Below are 19,833 nucleotides of genomic sequence, written 5' to 3' on the forward strand. Positions count from 1 at the left end.
TGGATTGCAGGGTAAGTGGATGTGTAAGTGGGGTGGGTAAGTAGGTGAGTGGCTGAGGGAGTGGGCAGCTGGTTGGGTGAGTGGGTGGGTTAGAAATTGAGTGGGTGGCAGGGTTAGTTGATGTGTAAGTACTGGGTGAGAGGGTGAGTGGCTCATTGAGTAAGTGAGTGGATGGGCGAGTAGGTGAGTGGATGGATGAGGGAGTGAGTGGGTGGGTGAATTAGTGGGTGGGTGAGTGGATGTTTGGGTGGGTGGATGAGTGAGTGAGTGTGTGGGTAGGTGGTTAGGTGGTTAGTGTGTGGGCTATAAGTTGAGTGGGTTAGTACCTGAGTGAGTGAGTCGGCGGGTGGGTTGGTGAGTTCGTTGTTGGATGAGTGGGTGAGTATTAGTGGGTAGGTATGTAGGTGAGTGATTGACTGTGTGGGTGGGTGAGTGAGTGAAGAGATGGGTAGGTGGGTTGGTTGGTGGGTGCGTGAGTGAGTGAGGGAGTAAGTGGGTGCGTGAGTGCATAAATGGGTAGGTGAGTGAGTTAGTGGGTATGAGATTGCGTGGGTGGTTGGGTGAGTGGTTGAGAATTAATTTTGATGAGTTAGTGGGTGGGTGAGTCGGTGAGTGAGTGGTTGGGTTAGCGTATGGGTAAGTGAGCAAGTGGTTGGGTGAGTGTGTGGGGTAGTGAGTGATTGAATAAGTGAGTGAGTGAGGGGCTGGGTGGTTGGCTTGGGTAGTGAGATTGTGGGTGGGAAATGAGTGGGTGAATGGGTGTATTGGTCGGTGAGTGTGTGAGTAAGTTAGTCGGCACGTGATTGAGCGGGTGGCTGGCTGAGTGCGGGAGAAGATGGGTGGGTGAGTTAGTGGGTAGGTGAGTTGGTGCGTGGTTGGGTGAGTGAGGGGGTGGTTGGGTGAATGGGGGAGTGACTGGTGGGTGGGTAAGTTAATGTGGGAGGTTGAGTGGGTGAGTTAGTGTGTAATTGGGTGAGTGGGTCAGAGAGCGGGGTGCCACTATGGTGAGATATTAACTACCTCACTGAGTATACAGGAAATCGTGTATTCGATTCTGACCCTGCTGCTTGTATATTATGAGTTTTAATGTTTTGCCTGTGTCCTCGTGGATCTTTCTCCGGGTCCTCCAGATTTATCCCTCCGCATTTAGAGTCAAGATTTGTTTAGAAGATTTGGTTGCACTAAATGTCAGCTTGATAAGCCACTTCGTTCACGTATCAGTTGTAACCAGATCACTTCTAAAATGTTTTATATAGCTCTGTGGGGATTACCTGGTAAAATACAAAATAGTTTAGTTGTAGTTTATTGGATGGGTGATTGGGTAGGTGGGTAGTTCGGTGCGTGGGTGGGTTAGAGGTTGAGTAGGTGGCAGGATGAGTGGGTGGGTGAGTAGATAAGTGGCTGCTGCGCAGGTGGGTGGGTGAGTGCATGAGGTATAGATTAAGTGGGTGAATGGGTCAGTGTGTGATTTGGGGCATGAATAGGTGAGTGGGTGGGTTAGTGGAGTGTTGAGTGAGTGGGTCGTTGAGTTAGTGAGTGGGGGGTATGCAGGTGGGTTCGTAGGTAAGTGGTTAAGTGAGTGGCTGGGTGTGTTGATGAGTGAGTGGGTTTCGCGATTGAGTGGGTGCCAGGGTGATTGGGTTCATGAGTGCTTGGCTGGGTGTTTGAGTGGGTGGGTGGGAGGCGAGTGGGTGGGTGGGAGGCTGAGTCAGAGTGGAGCGCCAGGGTAGCGGAATGTTAACTCCCTCGCCATTTGTATAGGACATCGTGGGTTCGATCCGGATCGTGACGCCTGTATATTTGGAGTTTGCATGTTCTCCCTGTGGTTGCATGGATTTTTCTCTGGGACCTCCGAGTTTTTCATGCATATTTAGAAATATATATTTAGAGGCTTTGGCTGCTATAAATGTCCACGTGATAAGCCACTTCTTTGAGCTATCATTTGTATGCCACATCGTTTCCGACAAGGATCTGTATAGCTCAGTGGGCCTTACCTGGTGAATTTAAATTAAGTCAATTGTAGTTGAACTATTTAAAGTGAATAGGTGGATGAGTGGGTCGGTGGGTTGGTGAGTGGCTGGTTTAGCAAGTGAGAGGTTGGATGAGTGGGTGGGTGGTTGAGTTGTTGGTTTAGAGATTCAGTACGTGGCAGGGTGAGTGAGTGGGTGGGTGGCTTTACGAGTGGGTGGGTGGGTGGATAAGTCAGAGAATGGGGCGCCATGGTGGCTAGGAGATGTTAACTACCTCGCCTGGTATATTGAACTTCGTAGGTTCAATCCCGACCTTGACGCCTGCTGTATATTTGAAGTTTGCATGTTTTCCCCGTGGTCGTGCAGGGTTTTCTCCAGTTTCTCCAGTTTTTCCCTGCACATTTAGAAACATGAGTATTTTGAGCATTTGGCTGCTATAAATTTCCATGTGATAAGCCACTTCGTTAGGCTATCATTTGTGGCCAGGTCGGTTCTGAAAAATAGCTCTGGTAAAATAAAAAATGGTGTCATTTATAGTCTACATAGGATTGACTTCCCAGGAAGTAACACTCATTGTATAAACCCCAGAAGAATATTGTTTTGAGTCACCCAAACCAGAATGTGAACTGATATATTTGTATTTTCAAACGAGGTTCTCGGCCACAGACCACCTGGACAAATATGATGTAGTTTAGTTTGCATATGAATTATTACTTGGGGTTTGTTGACATGATAAAGTTAATGTTTTCTTTGACAGGTCTATTGTGTTGTACACTCTGACAGGGGCTCAGGCTTGTTGGGGCAGCATCTGGCTGAAATGCACCTTCACAACAGGAAGATTGGAGAGAGGCTTCACAAGGAAGAGAAAACTATCGGTATTGAATCATGAAAATGTAAAACATGTGGAAAACTAGGCCCACCGATCCAACCCTAGCATCATGTCAACTATGTATTATGTTGACATTCCTTCGCACTGAGAGTAGGCATGCTAATCGGATCTAATGAATATGTGTAAACAGGCGATTTGTGTGTAAACAAACACACATTTCATACAGCTGTTTATTAATCGTAAAAATCAAGCGATTGAGCTAGTGAATGAGATACACACATGCTGTCATTATTTCATACATGAACACAACCAGTGAGCCAGCGGTCATGATTTTCCACACCTAATCACATCTCTTTGTTTTAGCCATCTTTGTGATGAAGGGAACTGTATTGTTCATGTGTGTGCAATGTACTTTTATATGAATTATGTTGGGTAATATATGAAAGTCCATCAGGGCAAACTCTTCTGCAAAGGAGACTTAGAGAATTCAACATTGCGTCCCTTTATATTTTTGCTAATCGCAATATTTTTCGATTTAAAGCTTTCGTGACTGCAGGAATTCATATTCTTGGTTCTTTCGGTAAAGTCACGTGGAAGGGAAATAATAAAATAATACAAATAAAACATTATATAATAAAATTTTCACGAAGTTTCGGCCACAACGCAAGCAGACGTCCTCAGATGAAGAAACAGAGCTGTCGGAAAGACAGCGTCTTAATGAACACTGGGCAGTGAACACTGGGCAGTGTTCATTAAGACGCTGTCTTTCCGACAGCTCTGTTTCTTCACCTGAGGACGGCTGCTTGCGTTGTGGCCGAAATGTCGTGAGAATTTTATTATATTATGTTTTATTTGTATTATTTCCCTTCTACGTGACTTTGCCGAAAGAACCAAGAATATAATCGCAATATGTTCAGGAGATAAATGTCAAGGTCTGCTAGCCAAAAGAAGGCTTTAGGAGAGAGTTCATGTAGTTTTGCTATTCATTCATTAAAGGGCAATAGAGTAAATGCTCAAATAAATGTTTTCAGCTATTTTTTTTATATACGCTAGATTTACAAGTCTATAATGTACAGAAAATACCATGGTTGGCCAGACCATCGCTCGGCATCTGCATGTGGCTCCTGGGCAGTTCAAGTGTGGCTTTGCAGAGGCGCTGCTAATTTGTAACTCTTCAATTTAACTTTATATGAAGTGAGAACAATCTGGTATCGGAGGCAGGCCATGAGTACTCCCAGGGCACTGAGATTTCTAAACTCAAAATTCCACAGCCAGTCGACACGAGTCAACTTCTGTATGGCTAATCTTTATCTCTTGTGGCTCCCGCGGCCATCTGAAGATTATGGTATGCTGCTGGTAGGGTCAGGAAAGTTGGTCACCCTTGGTATATATCTGTATATGGGTTGATGATTTTGTGCAATGTTCAGCTGCTCCGTCACGACAGGGGTCCCAGTCAGTTTGAGACTGCTAAATTAAGGTTCTCATGTGCTTTACAGATTTTGATAAAAATTTCAGTCTTGAATTTCTCCCAACAGGTATGGACCCTGGGCAGGAGGATGTAGAGTATGTGGGATTCATACGGCTATATGCTGTGGTTACATCCCACATGTGATCTCCGCTTTAAAGTCATGAAACTGGTTGTAGCCCATTTAAATTTTAATATACCCGTTTAACACGTAGGCTTTCGCGGCCAATATCATCCATAATATCGTTTTTTTTTGGGTTAGATCGTTGAAATATAAATTTGTCGTTAAACCCGCCACCACCGACACAGCCAATTCGTAAGGTTTGTCACATAAACAGAACATTCCAATTCGTGAAGGGCTCACAAGTGACGTAATCACATCTATCCCTCCAAGGAATGAAACAGGTGGATTTCTCTACGAATTTGGCTGTCCACCTAATGATGATAGTTGTAATTACTGGCGAAACGTCATACTCAGATTGTAAATGTTGTGGATTTTCTCTCCAACACTTCTGTTTGCTGTACAAGTAGCGGATTGGCATGTTCCGTTTACGTGACAACCTTACTAATTGGCTGTTAGGTGGTGGTGGGTTTAACGGCTCATTTATTTTTATGCGATCTAACCCAGAAAAACTATATTTTAGATTTAATGTACCCTTTTGTTGAAGGACAGCCTGGGTGAGCAAAGTTTTATAGGAACGGCAATAATGTTTACTTGATTAAATTAGTTTTATCATGGAGCGGTGAAATCAGCTGTTGTTCAGATGTCAGTCTAATTAGTATTACATCGTAGAAATATGAGAGTCCTTTGTGTAATAGTCTATTAACCACTGATGATGGTAACATTGGTTTAAGGTTACATTTTAAAAAGAACTAGATTGGCGTACATTTTATCTTGCATAAGTACACAAATTTATAAAACAATATATTTGATTAAAAAAATGCATATATTTTCTTCCATTGCACACAGTTGTACCATTGATAACAGGGCACACAGTTACAACTGACATCACCAGATGTCACTCAAGTTCCCTCAGAGATCGATCTTGCATAACCAGTGTTCACATAATCAGTTATGTTTTCGCTAATTACCAATTACACTCAGCCAGGTTTGACAGACTTGTATGAATGTATGTTGAACTTCCTTTCCACCGTACATAGCCAACCGTGCTAAACGGAGGTGTGGGAATTAAGTGCAGAACCTATCATTAGGATCAATGCTGTTGTATTTTTTATGAGGATATCAATTGGTGGCTGAAATGAGATGTTCAAAGACTACAGCATGATAATCGGTACATAACATGAGTGTCGAATTATGTCTTAAGAATTACCCAGCCATTTGTACGTAAATTTCAACGTTGCTGGGTGACATCTTAAGTCCGTGTTCTTCATTGCAAGGCCCGCGGGCCGGTGGCAGTCCCTGGTGTCCTTTTTACTGCGACCCCTGACGTGCAGTCCCCGACAATACACACAAGTGAAAACACCCCATCATGCTGTCAAACCCCCCAATGGTTTTAAATGTGAGGTGGCTCTTTCACTGATAATGTCTTATTCGCGAAAGTGGCCCCCCTCCGAAAATGAGTGAATATCCCTGTTTTAGGTCAAGGATTGGCCAAATAAAGTAGGTATTATTTGCTTATGTTTCTAAATGTCCGTAATAAAACTATATTTATGCCACCAGCTGAATGAGTGGCAGGAGGACTGGGTGACGTTCTTCTCACGGCAGCGACTGCAGCTTCAGCTGGACATGATAGAGAAGGACTACGGTGAACGGGAAACCCGCGAGCTCTGGTCTCGGCTTCAGGTTCGTAAGCTGTTTCACTCTCGCCCTTAACCCTTTCCTGTTCCGAGACGACTGCTCATTTCAGGATGGGTCTCGTTCACCGAATCTCGGGACGCGCAAGCGGTTCAGCGGTAATTTTATTTAGAGAGGAATAGCGCCGTTGTTTTTAAAGACATTGTACTCGCCACAGAGCACCGTAGCGACAGGACAGCACTCTGTTATAGCTGGTACCAAACTGTGCTACACACCTTCCCGCACGGCCTTGTGGGATCCTCGGTACTAATAAAGTTTTTTTAATATTTACTTCCTATTACGTTCCGATGACGTACACGAGATTCAGCGGTGAACGGGATGCACCCCGCAACTTGCAGTCATCTCGGAGCAGGAAAGAGTTAATACATGTAGCAGTGTAGCTCATCATGTGCACAGCCATATGGGAAACCCATTTGATCGCAGTGGGTTTTCGAGGTGACTTTAAAGGTAAAGTGGTGTTTCACACGCAGGCTTTCGCGACCAATATTATTCATGATAAAGTTTTTTTTGGCTTAGATCGTGTCAGTGTAAATGCGTCGTACACCCACATCCACCCAACACAGCCCATTAGTAATGTTTCTGACATGAACAGAACGTGCCATTTATGTTATTGCTTCGGCACTCTGGTGTGTTAGAGAGGAAACGCAGAACATTTTCAAACGAGTACGACCTTTCGCTGGTGATTACACCCAGCATCATCAAGCAATTGCCAGAAGCGTTCTGGCCTCTGGCAATTGCCTAATGGCAATTGGAGGTGGGTGTACGACGCATGTAAATTTATGCGATCTAACTCGAAAACAACGTTATCATGAATAAAGTGGTGTTGTTTTTTGCGTGGTGTGCAGCTTCGGTTGGGGGATTTTTTTCCGGGATGTAGAGGTGGTTCCGGCACTGCTCCACGGTGACCTATGGACTGGGAACGCTGCAGAGATTCATGAAGGGCCCGTGATCTTTGACCCAGCCTCCTTCTATAGGCACTCGGAGTACGAGCTTGCCATCGCTGGGTAAAAAAAGCTACAAACAACCAAAACAATAGCAGCAACTGCCGTTCACTGCCCTGTCTGTGGCATGCAAGGTTCATTCGTATAACCTCTGTGGCAAGGGCTGGCTCATTAAATAAATAACAGAGACCAGGTAGAGTTGTGGTTGAGATCTCTACATGCTGAGGTCTCCATTCTCTATATTTGCTAACTTACAAAGACTCATCCTTCCTTGCTAAGGCTTTTTGGGCAAATCCTGTTAAAGCTGATACGGTGCACAAAACAATAGTGGAACGATAAAACTCTTATTTATCCACGGCGCTTGAGGATGCTTGAATGTTCCAGAAACTCAGTTTATCGAACAAGGAACCCCTGGTTCAGAGACAAGTTGCCACTGATGTGCTTTACCAGGAATCCAAGCTGAAGATAATTCATTACACGTCAAATGGAATTCAAACCCTCAGAGCTGGGATATGCTTCAGTGAACAAAAACACATTTGACATTATGCTTACTGAGCAGCCATTGGTGACCAAGTTGAGACCACAGCATTCCTGCCCTCAATTCGCAGGAACGTTTGTTGATAGATGGTTCACTGAATTTTGAACGGAGGACCTCAATGGCATTGGCTCGGTGCTCTGACATTGAAATTAACCTCGAGCCACTCAATTACCTGCATTACGTTGAATTTGTGAAAATGTTCATTTTGATTTTAAAGCTTTCGTGACTGCAGTAATTCATATTCTTAGTTTTTTCGGTAAAGTCACGTTGAAGAGAAACAACAAAATAATAAAATATATATAACAACTAAAAATTCTCACGACGTTTCGACCATAACTCAAACGGTCGTCTTCAGGTGTGTTGGTTCGCATAAATTAATTTTTAAACGGCGCATTTATTTATTTATAAAAACCGTTAGCGCCACGCGCAACGATTTGGCAGTTTACCCAGGACTAGTCCATCTATATTCTGAAAAGTGGAGGGGGGAGACGAAATTTTGTATAATGTATGCTGTCTGAAAGCCACTGTAAGCGTGAACAATCAATTAAGACCTGAAATGGTTTATCAAATCTTTCCAATGATTGCTAAGATAGAATCCATCTTCTCGGTTGAAATTGTCTCTGTGCTTGTATATGTGGATAGCCTCATGAACGAATCTCTCATGGAAGCCAGATGGCTTACAAAGAACCTCTGTCTTGGAAAAGTCAATGTCATGTGAGCCTACTGAATTATAACAATGATCTGCCACGGCCGAGGTGTTGGTCCTACCGTGTTTAAGGTCTGCTTTGTGTTCACGAATGCGGTCCGAGACATGGCGTTTGGTTTCTCCAATGTAACTACTACCACAGAGGCAACTTAGTTTGTAGACACCAGGGTATTGTATGTCCGGAATCACATCTTTTACAGACGGAACCAGATCACGGATTTTATGTAATGTGTTGAAATGGACCTGGATCTTGTGTTTATTCAAGATTTTGGAGATCTTTTTTTGTGATCCCAGCAATGTAGGGTAAAGTGATGGTTTTGAAAGGCTCCTCAAGAGGGTTCTTCTTCATGGTTTGAGTGATAGCTTTGCGGATTGTATAGTCGGAGTAACCATTAGCCCTAAGAGCTTGGTGTACGTGCTTGAGTTCACTGCTTGTGTGTTCCTGGTCGGATATGCATTGGGCTCTATGATACAGAGTCTTGATGAGAGAATTCTTCTGTGATGGATGGTGGTGGGAATCCGGTTTCAGATAAGCATCCGTATGGGTAGCTTTCCTGTAGACAGAGTGGCTCATTGAACCATCAGGTCTCTTTTTAATTAGGACATCCAAAAAAGGTATCTTGCCATCTATTTCGACTTCCATGGTAAATCTGATGGCTGGGTGTATGGAATTGATGTGGTCGAAGAATTGGTCTAGAGCAGGCCGGCCATGTGGCCAGATGACAAAAGTGTCATCCACGTACCTCTTCCATAAGGTTGGGCGCAGAGTGGCAGTCTGGATGGCGTCAGTCTCAAATTTCTCCATGAAAATGTTAGCTATAACTGGAGAAAGGGGGGAGCCCATTGGGGTGCCCTCAGTTTGTTTGTAGAAAGTTCCATTCCAAGTGCAGTATGTATTGGTTAAACAATGTCTCACCAGGGGGGGTACCTCAGTGTTTAGTCCTTGATGAACTAAGTCTTCAATGATTGCAATGGTGTCAGGTACAGGAACCTTGGTGAATAAGGAAACTACATCAAAACTGACAAGCAGGTCGTCTGGGGACAGGGAAATACCCTTGATTGTCGATACCAGGTGAGTAGAATTTTGTTCTGAAGACGACCGTTTGAGTTATGGTCGAAACGTCGTGATAATTTTTTATTGTTTTATATATATTTTATTATTTTGTTGTTTCTCTTCAACGTGACTTTACCGAAAAAACTAAGAATATGTTGTTCATTGTTATGTTGTTCGTGCTGGAACAGCAGCATTGTAAGATTTTGAATGTTTGGTGTTGTTTGGGTACAGGATGTTCCAGGAGCTTTAGCTCTACGCTTCACTCATCCTACCACGCTCTCATCCCAAAGTCACAAGGCTTCGGCAAGAACCAGAAGCTCTAGCAACTCTTCCACTACCTGAACCACTGGAATCACTTTGGGACAGGATACCGAGGGTCATCCATCTCCACCATGCGCAGTCTCCTCAAGTGAATGAACGGTGCAGGAAATCGTGGGCTATGGTGTATGACTATACAAATTCTTATCGGCCATGATATACATTGTTGAATAAAGGCCTTCCCTAAGCCACCACTCAATCTCACAAAACTAGTCCATTTAAATGCTGTGCAATGCCCTAGGCATTCCACGTGAGTGTGACCGGGGGTCCCTTTGTTCCACATCCTGGCCGTGATCTCCACGCGAAAACTGGGTCAGTTAATGTCCGAATCAGAATCTTTAATTAGGCTGGACGAATCTGATGAGCTATTAAGCTCTTTTTCACAGATGTCCAGTCGGGGCGAGTCAGAAAGTTACAACAACAAACAACAATACAAACAGATAGGAGGGCAAAGTAAAGGAACGCGAAGCAAATTTTGACTTAACTTTCGTGACTGCAGGAATTCATATTCTTGGTTCTTTCGGTAAAGTCACGTAAACACCAAACAAAAACAATAAAATAAAGACCGCTTGTGTTGCGATTGAAACGTCCTGGGTTTTTTGCTTTTATTATTTTCAATTTATTTTTTATTTGTTTTTTTATTGATTTTTTTTATTTAATTTGAATTTTATTTCTTGTTTTCTATTTACGTGACTTTACGGAAAGAACCAAGAATATGAACGCTAAGCAAGTCATGAAATAAAAATATATAAGAGTTCAAATTGCATTAGTGCATCAATTCCTGCCAAATTTTTTTATCACCAAATGCCATTTTGGGCAAGGCAGCATAACAAAAACAATCCCAGATGTTTGACTAGTACCAGTTACAGTGTATGTTTTTGTTGTTGTTTTGCTATGGGAGTAAACCCTTGCAGAGAAAGGGACCAGAATTAGGAAAGCGAAGCCAGGCACTCCTTCAGAAGATGCCATGCACGGGCGTGACCACTGCACCACCCTGACGCCCAAACAAATGGAATTCAAATAATCTGCAATACTGGCAAATAAACCCTATTAGTATCAACCGAATGTCTGGACAATCTGACCCCCTCTACACAAGCAACAGCTGAGAGTCAACGCTGTGATGCTGTGCGATTGGTGCAAGTGACCCATCGTTGTGTTTTAATGTTGAGCGGTTAAACTTGCACTGTTGTGGGGTGAGGTCAAGGCCAATGGCTGCTTCCAGCGGTGTCAAGATCAGCGTTTTGAAGAGGCTCACGAAGGATGATACTTGGCAGTTGGGTGCAGTCTCCCTCCATTAACAACAGAGGGCAGAGGAGCGACGCTCACAACAATTGGCTGAGCACTGGGCGTATACAACGCATGAAGTCGGCAGCAAGTTTATCTCATGGAGTTGACCCGCACACGACAACTGGGTCTGTCCCGCGTGTTCACGCTATAACGCGGTTGCCTTCATTTAGGGAACGCGCACCGCCATAAGGCGACTTTCTTGAGCTGCGCGGTTGAGCGAGACGAGACGGTAACGCGGCGGCGTCCCCCCAAGTTATTTGTAACCCAATTCTGACTGCGCGTGGACATTCATTACGGGGGAAATATTTTCGCTTAGCGCTGCACTTTTCAGGAACGCATCTACTGCGTTAAACGAGGACCCGTCGTACAGGTGCTGTGCACACTGTACTCGGAATCAAAATCTGTTTTGACCCTGGAGAAATCCGAAGCGCTATCAAGCTCTCACTCACAGGTGTCCAGTAAGAGGCGGTGGGGGGGTCACCAAGTGACACGCAGCTTTACCGTGGAGTAGACCGCGAGGACGCCAGCGTCGCCTAGGCAATGCCCCCCCCCTCTGGCTCTGCCTGCCTCGCTCTGTGCACGTGAGGTGTCAACCACGTGACGCGGGCCACTGCGCGCGTTGCGTCACCGCCCACCGTGGGGGGCCCCTCTGCTACGTCCACATCGTACAGTCACACATTCATTAATAGTTACTCTTAATCATGTTTATGGTCATCGTCATTAAAGGTGAGTTTAATAATACTACTACACAATGTGTGCATTAATATATACGGCATGAATAAAATGCACCTGTAAATATTCTAAGTAAGTTTGACCTGACATTATTGCACAACAATTGCCCAGCCACTGGGATGTTTATCCTCCAATGTGTATCTGGCTCTGACCTGACTTATATAAAAGTGCAGCTCTGCAATTGCTTGGTCACACCACCACTGGTGAAAAGACCTTCATGAGAGCGAACTCTTTACGAGTATTTGGTCTACTTTTCCATATAACAATAGGGTTTACCCTTTCTGGCAATACAACAGGTGTCAAGATGTTAAAACACCAAACAGAATCCTTATTCAAGGAATCCTGTCTGCATTAACCACACGTACTTGTGGTGAACATGGAAACATGCTCTGATAATATATGCATTGTCTTTGAAACTGATTAGTCCACACCAGGAAGGTCCCATATTCTACTTTTCCACGTTGACCAGATGTGTTGGAAGAGCCGGCTGAAAGCCACACTTTGCTGCATCACACACGACTTGCCGATCAGCTAACTGTGGTGTACCCATTTAGCGACCTCTGGTCTGTGAGTTCAGTTTACTAACCATTAACAGCATGGCAGCTTTCTAAGTGGCTTTTGTGACAATTCACCTGTGTCATTATCTCTTGCACAGCCTGAAATAAGTTTTGGCTTAAGGGAAGGAAATTATGACTCACCCACCTGCACCTGCCTTGTGCTCCCAGACACCTAAGGACCTTACTACCGCTGTGAGAAATTGACGGGCGTAGACTGCTGCATGGCGATGATGTATTCACGTCGTTCCTGCTGTTTTCCTCTTTTGTTAGGTGATGCAATTGGTGTGCCAACACCTCCAGATGCAGTTCCTGAAGGACGTGGGCATTCGGGACATGTTCGTTTTGCCTGCGAGTTTGTCCGAACACACAGGGAAGTCAGCCTGTTCATCGAGGTGCGTTTCCCATGTTTATTTAACTCGATTGGTCGTCTGTTTGCAAGGTCATGCTGTGCCCAGAGGTCACCCACTGAGTTTTTTTTACCGTAACATTACCGTCACTTGGGTTTGGTGATCGATTCAACAGGGCAAAAATATTTGTAAGAAGCGTAAACATGGCAACGTGATCATTGTCAGGCCACGGAGGACCTTCAGAATGCCGAGTATGATCTTTAAATTTATCCTGGGCTGGTTCGGGGGATATTTGAACAATTTGAATATTGGGGAGATATCGTCTTGCTATGGGTCTGAGTGAGAAGTCTCCCAGCGGTTTTTTGAGTCCATAATCGAGATTTTTGGGTTAGAGCACGTAAACATGCACTCAATGATACACTAAATATGCACTATTTATTTATATATGCAGTGAGGCAAAAAAGTATTTGATCCCCTGCTGATTTTGTATGCTTGCCCACTGACAAAGAAATTATCAGTCTATAATTTTAATGGTAGGTTTATGTGAACAGTGAGAGACAGAATAACAACAACAAAATCCGGAAAAACGCATGTCAAAAATGTTATAAATTGATTGCATTTTAATGAGTGAAAAAAGTATTTGACCCCTCTGCAAAACATGACTTAGTATTTGGTGGCAAAACCTTTGTTGGCAATCACAGAGGTCAGACGTTTCTTGTAGTTGGCCACCAGATTTGCACACATCTCAGGAGGGATTTTGTCCCACTCTACTTTGCAGATCTTCTCCAAGTCATTAAGGTTTTGAGGCTGACTTTTGGCAACTCGAACCTTCAGCTCCCTCCAGAGATTTTCTATGGGATTAAGGTCTGGAGACTGGCTAGGCCACTCCAGGACCTTAATGGGCTTCTTCTTGAGCCACCCCTTTGTTGCCTTGGCCGTGTGTTTTGGGTCATTGTCATGCTGGAATACCCATCCATGACCCATTTTCAATGCCCTGGCTGAGAGAAGGAGGTTCTCACCCAAGATTTGACGGTACATGGCTCTGTCCATCGTCCCTTTGATGCGGTGAAGTTGTCCTGTCCCCTTAGCAGAAAAACACCCCCATAGCATTATGTTTCCACCTCCATGTTTGACGGTGGGGATGGTGTTCTTGGGGTCATAGGCAGCATTCCTCCTCCAAACACGGCGAGTTGAATCATTCAGATGTTCATTGGCAAACTTCAGACGGGCATGTATATGTGCTTTCTTGAGCAGGGGGACCTTGCGGGCTTTGCAGGATTTCAGTCCTTCACGGCGTAGTGTGTTACCAGTTGTTTTCTTGGTGACTGTGGCCCCAGCTGCCTTGAGATCATTGACAAGATCCTCCCGTGTAGTTCTGGGCTGATTCCTCACGGTTCTCATGATCATTGCAACTCCACGAGGTGAGATCTTGCATGGAGCCCCAGGCCGAGGGAGATTTACAGTTCTTTTGTGTTTCTTCCATTTGCGAATAATCAAACCAACTGTTGTCACCTTCTCACCAAGCTGCTTGGCAATGGTATTGTAGCCCATTCCAGCCTTGTGTAGGTCTACAATCTTGTCCCTGACTTCCTTGGAGAGCTCTTTGGTCTTGGCCATGGTGGAGAGTTTGGAATCTGATTGATTGATTGCATCTGTGGACAGGTGTCTTTTATACAGGTAACAAGTTGAGATTAGGAGCACTCCCTTTAAGAGTGTGCTCCTAATCTCAGCTTGTTACCTGTATAAAAGACACCTGGGAGCCAGAAATTTTTCTGATTGAGAGGGGGTCAAATACTTATTTCCCTCTTAAAATGCAAATCAATTTATAACATTTTTGACATGCGTTTTTCTGGATTTTTGTTGTTGTTATTCTGTCTCTCACTGTTCAAAAAAACCTACCATTAAAATTATAGACTGATAATTTCTTTGTCAGTGGGCAAACGTACAAAATCAGCAGGGGATCAAATACTTTTTTCCCTCAATGTATACTAAATTCTTCTGTTGATATGTAAACTCTGACTTTAACATAGCCACTTCCGTGACCAGTTACATGCTAATTCGTCACATTAACATTATGCTAATCTCCCAGTTACATGCTAATTTCTGACTTTAACATCCTGCTAATCTCTCACATTAACATAGCTACTTCAATGCAAAATTATTCTGTTGATATGTAAACTCCTTTGTCAAGGCGCTCTGCTCCTCCCATCCAGCTTAAAATACGCTGCCAAGCTTAGCAGTGTTCATTGGAGCGCTGTCTTTCCGACAGCTCTGTTTCTTCCCCTGAGGACGGCTGCTTGTGTTGTGGCCAAAACGTCGTGATAATTTTATTTTATTATGTTTTATTATTATTTTATTATTTCCCTTTTACGTGACTTTACCGAAAAAACCAAGAAGATTAATCCCTGCAGTCGCGAAAGCTTTAAATCGAGATCAACACACGTGGTAGGAAACAAGTATCGTATGTTATAATAACAATATAAACATGTAATATTCACGGCAATGGCAGTGTTGTTCAGCGTGCTCTGCTGTGGAAGCCAGCCACATGAGTTTGATAACCAGTCATGGCTAGTATCAGTGGAAAGCAAAATCTGAACTGGTTCAATGCTTCGCTGGCCCAGACTGAGCAGGATGGAGTACTAATAAGTTAACCCGATGATACATTATTATTTGGCAATGCTGTTGCTGCGTTGGCAGTGGTACCCAAGAACAATTAACTAAAAAGCTCAACACATTAGTCAGTAATGTTGTGGCCTCAATAGACACAACATTATATGCAACGTTTCGGGCAATGGTCCGTCTCCCATTTGTACAATGAAAAAGGGCCATTGCCCAAAAGTCTACATTTTTCCATTTTTATTTAATTTTAAGGTCATTGTTATTTACGAACGTGTTGAGTTCCCATGATAATTAAGAACAAATTTTGGTAAGAAAAGTCCTGTTACTATGATGAATGTATCCTATAGACAAACATACAAATTCATCACAGGGTTGCCTAAAGCTTGCCAATAGAAAATAATGCCGATCAAGTTGTGGGCACCCGACATTCACTTGCCCTGCGGCCACTCCCTCAATGACACGAGTCGCATCGACTCAGGGTCCCGCGGGTAGTTCCACGACTCGGTGGTCCAGGAGAGTGGCACGAGCGATGCGGGCATCAGCTGGGGCGCCACAGGGGCAGCCACGCTTCGAGTCACTCGCACAGCTCTCTGTTCAGCACGACGTGAACGCATTCCCAGCCTTCTGATCTATGTGGCTTTTCCGAATGAAGCAAATTGTCACTGATAATTTAGCACATTTGCTAAGCTATTTAAAAGTATATATAGCGATTCATTTTATATAGCGTCGTTCATGATAATTGCATCTCAGAATTGCTGAGGAGCCAAAGACCAAGCTGGAATATTGCAAGGGAGGTGAGCCTGCGCCAACAATTGCCCTGCATTTCTATATATGTCCAGATGTTGCCAGCCAATTAGTGAGTGTATATATGTGGAAGGAAACTGGAGCACACAGATAAGTCACTGCTGAGTGCATTAATCACCCTTTGTGACATTTGTTTGTTTTTAAGTAAGAGGAGAGCGGAGTTTTAATGCCATGTCCTGAATGGGCCTTCCACAACAAAGTCCTCATTCAGGATCCCAGTCCCACAACATTTCAAGCCTGCCTCTCAGTTCTACTGCTCTTTGCACTGAACATTTAAACCTACTTATTGGACCTTCTGATATGCCTTCTTTGGTATCATGACATGCCATTTCCTATACTGGGTCATTGTAATCAGCGCTCCATCATGCCTCCTTGTCAGTCAGTAAACTTCTAACATTGGTGTCGTGTGTGTCTGTTGCAGGGATACTCTGGGGGGCCCTTTGTTTGCCAGGACTCAAACGGCCGCTGGTTCCTTTCTGGAATCGCCAGCTGGGGCGTTGGCTGTGCACGGGCTTACCAGCCAGGTGTCTAGCGCACCGTCGCCAAGTTCATGGACTGGATTCACCAGAACATGCAGTAGTCTCTTACACATTTCTGCACAAGCAGAATACTATAGACCAGGGATATAAATATTATGGGAACTATACATCAAAATAATTAATTAAGGCAATAAATATATTTTTCAAAAACTGATTTAAAGTTAATGTTTAAAGGTTAATTTAATGAGCTGAATACTATATTTTAACTGCACCATAATGCAAAAATGATTTCCAAGTGAACACGGATTTTGGGTCAAATCAGAAAAGTATTTTTTTTACATGCGTTGTCAATAGCGTTTTTAACTTTTGGGTTTGCCACACATGTCAACGGGCCTGGCAAAGCAAACATGAGCATGATGTTGGCATTGGCAGAAGATGAAGACAGAGCTTGCTATTTTTCAATGTTGCTTAATTCTTTCAAAACTGACACAATGGACAATGAATGCACTGTCTAAATATTTGGCCCAACCTGATTATACATGATAGCAAAGTGATTGTTGTCCAAACTACGTATGATACATTTATATTCTTGTTTTATTTTGACCTGGGTCATCAACTCGCATCTCCCATACATTAATTGCCATGGATGTTGAGCAGTCGGGGTACTCAGAGGGGGTCTATTGGCCTTCTAGGGGACCACTGCAATGATCGGGGCACCCAGAAGGGATGATGAGTTCCACAGGGAGAACGTCCTTTACAGAGGTTGTCTTAGAGTATGTCCATGGCAAGGTTATTGGTGATTATCTTCACCTCCCCCGGTCAACACAGTCCATGAGTTTGTGAGTTTTGCTTTACTAACGACGTGAAAACAAGACTGGTTTGCACAAGGAGCCTGCAAAAAATTTAATTTAGATAACCTCATGAAATGTGCTGCATGGCACTTATCTGAGACGCCCCTTATCTGAGACGCTCCTGTGTAAATGGCGTGATATCAAAACCATTATTATAGTGAACTACATGACGCGTGTAAGAAAACTATATAAACATCTATTGGAAACATTTCATGAAAATATGTACAAAAATGAACACTTTAATAGTGTTTCATGGTATTCCAAAAATCATAGCATATTTGATTGGTTAAGATGGTTTACTGGTCGGGATGATAAATGGCAATGATCCTTCATCATGTAAAAGACTGTAAGCTGCTCTCAAAAATATATATATTTGAAGATCGTATTCACACTCTGCAACAGTCTATTTTCCACATCAAACCATAATGTGTCTGTCGACTGCAATTGGAAATTGATGCATGCTTAGTAGCAATCGGGTAAATAAACATTGAAATGTGTCACATGTTCGTGTCTGGTGGCTTTTTGCTTGAGATTAGGGATCTTGTGAAAACAGTTATAAGACTTTATATGAAAACCTCCTCCACAGAGGCCGATTTTGACACTGTTGGTACAAGTCATCAAAGTCCAATTAGCTCCATCCACATCCTTCTGTACCACATCATTCCATCTCTCTTCTAGCCTATGACACATCCATTTAGCCCCATCCAGCCAAACAAGCTGTATCATGGGACCTTTTTCCAGAATCAGTGTGAAAAATAACAAAAGGTTTTACCCTTTCTGGCAGTAAAACAGGAAGTGGTGTTAAAATGTTCAAACAACCAATTAGAAACCTGTTGCAATGAATCAAGTCTGCATTAACCACACACGGTACTTGTGGTGAATATGCAAACAAACATGCTCTGATAATATTTGAATTGTCTTTGAAACTGATTGGCCTACACCAGAGATCGCCAAAAGGCGAACAGTACAAAGGCAATGCCACACGTATCGGAGCATTTATAGCTAACCACCGTGCCCACCGCTCCCCACTCACTCGGTGTGCTAACCGCGGTGCCACCACTCCCCCCTCACACAATGTGCAAACCACTACGCCACCAATCTCCACATTCTCACACTGCGCTCACCGCTGCGCCACCGGTCCCCACTCGCATCTAGAATATGAATTAAATGTCCACAGTCATCGTTTTCTGATTTCTGGAATAATTGTGCCAGAAATAATACGAGTTGCATTCCATTCAACATTGGGAAGGGGTCTGCCCTTCGTTTAAGTGCCTGGCTGCTTACAGAATTGTCGCAGACTGTTTTGCCTCAGCAGCTTTCCTCTTTTCTCCTGATGACGATCAAAACGTCGTAGTTTTTTTGTTATTTTTAAAAATTATTTTCTTTCAACTTATCTACGTGACTACCGAAAGACCCAAAGAATATGATTTCATGGATATTTATGAGGTCTGTTGCTGAGGGTTTCAAAGAAGTGGAGGCCTCTCTCAGTACATAAGAGTGAGGGGTTGTAGGTTTCGGCTTGGGTCATGGGTACGGGTTATTTTTTGGCATATTTTATTTTAAAAAAATCGAATTCCAATGTCGTGGATATTGTGATGTTTGGATTATTGACGGTAGAATTAATATTATTGCGAATATTTATTATATTCTCGTTTCATGCCACTGATTATTGATGTAAAAAATAGGTTCAAATTTAAACGGCATGCAAAGAAGGTTACAGTTAATTATGAAACAATTCGCAACTGTTGATTTATGTGTTGTAGTGTATGATTGTCTGCTCGACTCAATTTCTGAGGATCTCACGTTTATTTCTATATTATTGTACATTTTACAGTAGTGCTATAAAAATAAAATGAAAAAAAATGTGAGATTTTCACCACAAACTAGGCTACAATGAATTTTGATTTAAAGCTTTCGTGACTGCAGTAATTCATATTCTTAGTTTTTTCGGTAAATTCACGTTGAAGAGAAACAACGGTTATGGTTATATTACAATGGTTATGATATTGTGATAATTAGATTTTCACCACAAACAAGGCTACAATGGTTATGATATTGTGATAATTTGATTTTCACTACAAACTAGGCTACAATGGTTATGATATTGTGATAATTAGATTTTCACCACAAACTAGGCTATAATGGTTATGATATTGTGATAATTTGATTTTCACCACAAACTAGGCTACAATGGTTATGATATTGTGATAATTTGATTTTCTGCCACCAAATTACAATTAGATTCGTTGCTTCGCATATTCCCTGATATTTTGTTTAGACCGCAAGCGTGTATCTATTTAAACTTTTGCTAACTAGCTTGTTTATGTCATCTAGAAAATGAATACAATTTTCACCATCATCGTTTTCTTATTTCTGGGACAATTGTGCCGTAAATAATAGGAGTTGCATTACATTCAGATCCTGGCTGATGACGTAGTTGACTCCAGTCTGTGATGTCACAGTCATGTGGGTGGTACCTTTGACATCATGATGTCTATGACGTCATGCACCACGTGTCAT

The 19,833-nt window shown here is 43.0% G+C and overlaps 2 long non-coding RNA genes across 2 annotated transcripts; both read left to right on the forward strand.

Annotated features, from left to right (window-relative positions):
- Positions 1-2,175: 2,175 nt before the first annotated feature.
- Positions 2,176-10,697, forward strand: LOC142924071 (uncharacterized). Its single transcript, XR_012941206.1, has 4 exons — positions 2,176-2,845; positions 5,946-6,068; positions 6,926-7,084; positions 9,551-10,697. It is a non-coding gene; the product is annotated as an uncharacterized LOC142924071 (long non-coding RNA).
- A 1,584-nt stretch (positions 10,698-12,281) lies between these two features.
- Positions 12,282-17,813, forward strand: LOC142924070 (uncharacterized). The gene is made up of 2 exons (XR_012941205.1): positions 12,282-12,605; positions 16,405-17,813. It is a non-coding gene; the product is annotated as an uncharacterized LOC142924070 (long non-coding RNA).
- Positions 17,814-19,833: the final 2,020 nt, after the last annotated feature.

This window comes from Petromyzon marinus, chromosome 8, assembly GCF_048934315.1.
Source record: "Petromyzon marinus isolate PM22_M1 ecotype Great Lakes invasive population chromosome 8, UKy_Petmar_22M1.pri1.0, whole genome shotgun sequence".
Lineage (NCBI taxonomy): Eukaryota > Metazoa > Chordata > Hyperoartia > Petromyzontiformes > Petromyzontidae > Petromyzon > Petromyzon marinus.